Source organism: Etheostoma cragini, chromosome 11 (genome assembly GCF_013103735.1).
Source record: "Etheostoma cragini isolate CJK2018 chromosome 11, CSU_Ecrag_1.0, whole genome shotgun sequence".
In the NCBI taxonomy this organism is placed as follows: Eukaryota; Metazoa; Chordata; class Actinopteri; order Perciformes; family Percidae; genus Etheostoma; species Etheostoma cragini.
In genome coordinates this window covers 23,517,590-23,521,990 of record NC_048417.1, presented here as the reverse complement: position 1 = coordinate 23,521,990, position 4,401 = coordinate 23,517,590, and positions in this window count along the sequence as shown.

The following is a 4,401-nucleotide window of genomic DNA, read 5'->3' as shown; positions in this document are numbered from 1 at the left end:
GGGGCTCGGCCTGCGTGGAAACATCGCTAGAAAGCTCCGCTGCCGACCTAGATGTGATCTGATCTACAGCGGGACACGGAGAGGTCCAGAACCGGTAGCAGAGGAACAGCCCTCCCGGACCCCACCGCCAGTGTTGTTGGAATAGCAAGTTAGCAAACTAACCCCGCTTATAAATACATACATTTTTGTTATCCTAACACTTTTAACAGTCAAACTGAAACACTGCTGGTGAGCTCCAGGTCCTGCAGCCGCGGACAAACCGCCGTCAGTGTGTATAACGCCTGACTTTTAAATTAAATTGCATTTATTTGCAAGTGTGCTTGTTGGTTAGTTTGCTAAAGCTAGCTTGCTATTCCACCAACACTGGCGGTGGGCTCCGGGAGGGCTGTTCCGCTGCTACCGGGTCTGGAGTTCTCTGTGTCCCGCTGGAGATCAGATCACGTCCAGGTCGGCAGCGGAGCTTTCTAGCGATGTTTCCACTCAGGCCGAGCCCCACTGCTGCTGTCCGTCTGCAGCTGCAGGACCCTGGAGCTCACCGCCAGTGTTTCAGTTGGACTGTTATAAGTGTTGAGATGATTAAAATGTATTTACAGTATTTAGAAGCGGGCTGGCGGCTAGTTAGCCAAAGCTAGCTAGCTAACGTCCTGTTGGCTCAGAGCTCCACAGACTAAGTCCACAGGTACAAATTAGTTTTGCACCAAATGTATCACAAGAAGTGTTGCAAAACTCGAGAGCGCAGACTCGCCGCTGTGTGATGCGAGAGAGCACACTGCAGCGACAGATTCGAGAGGTTGTAATCACCGAGTTGTGGTTGTACTGCAAAAGTGACTCAAGTGAAAAAAACACACAAAAAACACGAGTACAGATCTTTTTCACAAGCTCTCAAGTCATATTTTACAAGTGCTCACATCGCATCTGCGCTCTCAAGTCCCATTTTACAAGTGCTCACATCATATCTGCGCTCTCAAGTCTGATTTTACAAGTGCTCACATCGCATCTGCGCTCTCAAGTCCTATTTTACAAGTTCTCACATCGCATCTGCGCTCTCAAGTCCTATTTCACAAGTGCTCACATCGCATCCGCGCGCTCTCACTTTTGCACCATATTTACCTTCATAGTTTTTTTGCCAATGACTCTCAAAACAACATATATTACCGCTGATGAGGCATATGTTGATGAGGGAATTGAAACTAAACGGTTAGATATAGGAAAATGTTATGGATGGGTTAAAATTAGTATATTTGTAAATGAAGTACATTACGTATGTGACATAAGTTGTGTAAGTTAACTTGCTTAACAGATTCTCACCTGACTTCTTCCTTTGCTCCCTTCATAATTACATTTCATTTTACGTTAATATGGATAATATTAGCTGCTTGCACAGATGACACATATGGACGTTTTTGGTTGGGAAAGATTGCAACTGCAATGTTCTTCTACTCTCTCTTACGTCAATGTCTTCTCAATAGGAGATTCCACTTAGCCCACACCGCCTTTACTAATTAGCTTTTCAAAATCAGCTACAATATAATTATGTATTGATTCTGAAGATGCAATCCATAAATATCTATCGTCACAAAGTCACACTGACATGACACGACTGATGGTTTGTGGCACAGTTTCCTATTAATTAGTTATGTAATCTAAGCCCTACACTTTCACTGTTTTATCTGATGTGAGTGGCGTAAACAGCATCCGGCCCCTGTGAGTTTACTTATTAATAATAATAATTAGCGCTTTTCGAGGACCCAGAGTTGCTAAGTTGCATAAGTTAGAACAACATTCCTTATCTGAGCCACTGAACATGGTGTTACCACAAGAAAAGGAAAAAAATGGACTAGCAAAAAAATGACAGTCCTATAAATTCTTCGGTGACACCCATGGTTACTGATGGTAATGGCAAGTGTTTTACTTCTAAAAACATACATCCGGGTCCCCAGATAGCTCAGTTGGTAGAACGGGCACCCATACACCCATATGTGGAGGTTTGCTCCTCGATGCAGCGAGCAATCTTTATCCGTCTTCTCTAAAATAAAGGCTGAAATGTCCAAAAGTAATCTAAAAAAAAAAAAAATGTAACAAAAAAAACACACATGCATCAACCAGGGGAGGCCAGCAATCACACCTTGAGCAGTTACTGTGTCAAAAATTCAACCGAATCAACGCAACTTGTGTTGTTTTGTAGTGTGAAAAGAATATTAAAAAAGTCACTTATTAGTGGTTGTAGTTTTTCAACAGCACAGTAATAAGTTATTTATTAAACCTGATATGCTGACAAAAACTGTTGTGTGCGTGTGTCTTGCTGTTTTGTGGACACATTTCAACGGATCAATAACGTCAGCACTTATTTTGAGGACAAAGACATTGCGAGCCCTGTGGGAGCTTTACAATAAAAGCCACCCTGTGGTTTTCCAGATGAATACTTCAAATGTGAAGCAGCAGCAGACATTAAAAGCAAAATGTTATATTTTTTGGGGGGGGGAATTTTTCTATTTTGGAGTCCAATCAGTTAACAACAAGGATTCCATCTATGAGAGTACAAAGTACATGCATGTATTAGTTCCTGTGAATGTCTTGCCTGTTCCAGTGGCTTTAGTTGCACCAAATCAGGCATCACGGTCCAATGTGAGGAGAGTGCAGATTTGAGTCGCGCATGCTCAGATTGAAACGGTTTACGGCATAACGCGTCATACCTGATGAGAGTCGAGTCAGACCGGCTCTGGTCCAGTGCAGATGTTAGTTGTCAGATTTAAACGGTTTACAACTCACCGTGTCATATTGGAATTTGTGAAATCCATGAAATACTAAACTTACTTATTACAAATAATAACAGAAGATGGGAATCATTTGAGAAACGTTTTAGCTATCTATGATAGTTTGATTGCTAATGTTAGGTCAAAACGCCATTCAACTGACAGCCTTTTGTTGTGTTGGATTGCTAGCTTCTAGCTAAGCTAGCAGTCATGTCAAAAACAACTATCTATGAATGTTTGATCGCTAACGTTGTCTCAAAACGCCATTCAACAGCCATTGTTGTGTTTGATGCTAACTTGTAGCCAGCAGTAAACAAAGTCTCTTGTTAGCATCTCATACAGACAATATCTGGTCTCATATTGTGACATTGATATAATATTGCTGTATTGCCAGCCCTAACACAATGGAAACACAAATAGGCCATAAGTGACACTCCCACACTACTGCACAACCCTGCGCTAATTTCCGCAACGCTGGCTTTTGGGTTAATGCCGCCTACTGGTAAAAGCTACTTCATGGAGAGGAAATTACTGAATGTAAAGTGAATGTATTTGTCAAAATGTTGAATTGTCATTGTCATAGAATTAAGAGGTATTAAATAATGAAAATCCTAAAGAAATTAACTTTACAGCTAAAGATATGCAATGTATTGTTTGTTTTATGGTCTTTCCTGTCAGTCAACCAGCAGAAACCATGACATGACATTTTGACACTGTATAGGAGGGCTGACTCAAACTTGTCAGGCTTGTTTAGGGAGACGGTGGTGGCAGTAGACCCTGGCCTCTCCGATTTGTCCTTCTTACCTTCCTGACGGTAAAATGAACTGTTAATAATTTAGATTCCTCCCAAAGTCACAGTGATATGTGTGATGGCTCACTGACCTCCATTACCCTCACCAGTGATGTCCTGTTGGACTACTTTTTCATTGTCTATATCTATTGATCGTGTGCCCACACTGGAATACATGACAGCTAATTAGACTTGAGAGTTTTCCTTTTAGGTTGTTGATGTCATTTAGGCCTCTTCCCTTTTCTGATTGGGCTTGTTTACATCATTAATCTATATTGATTCCATAGTCGCTCTGACTTGACTGGTGGCTTGTTTATTAGGGATGGAGATTTCTGTTGGTTGCTGTTAGAATTTGAACAATTTACCCTTTTCTCATCATCTCTACCTGATTCCAAAAATAAAAATGCCCTATATTCAGTGAAGCCACACATAAAGGAAATCATCAAAAAATATTCCGCAGATAATTACACTATAATTTGCCAACTCTCAAAACAACACTGAAATGCATTGCAATTTAAAATTTGATCACAGCACAGTACATTCCTTCTGCTATCCACTATCATGTGCTTTTAGTGACTCAACTTGTACACTGTATTTTAAACCCACCAATGCACATGAGGTTGCAAGAGCCAGTAAACACAGACATCAATTTCATGGATTGGATCATGTGTGGAATAGAGGACACTTTCCAATGGCCCCTTGTAGGAGCTGGTTTGCTTTAAAAGCAAACCACAAGCCACATTTTCTTAATTCAAAGTGTTAAACTAATCAGTACAAAGACCCCATTTAACGAGTCAATGCATGTGTCTGAGTAGTGTTAAAGCATCTACATGTAATTATGTCACCAAATGGTTGGAG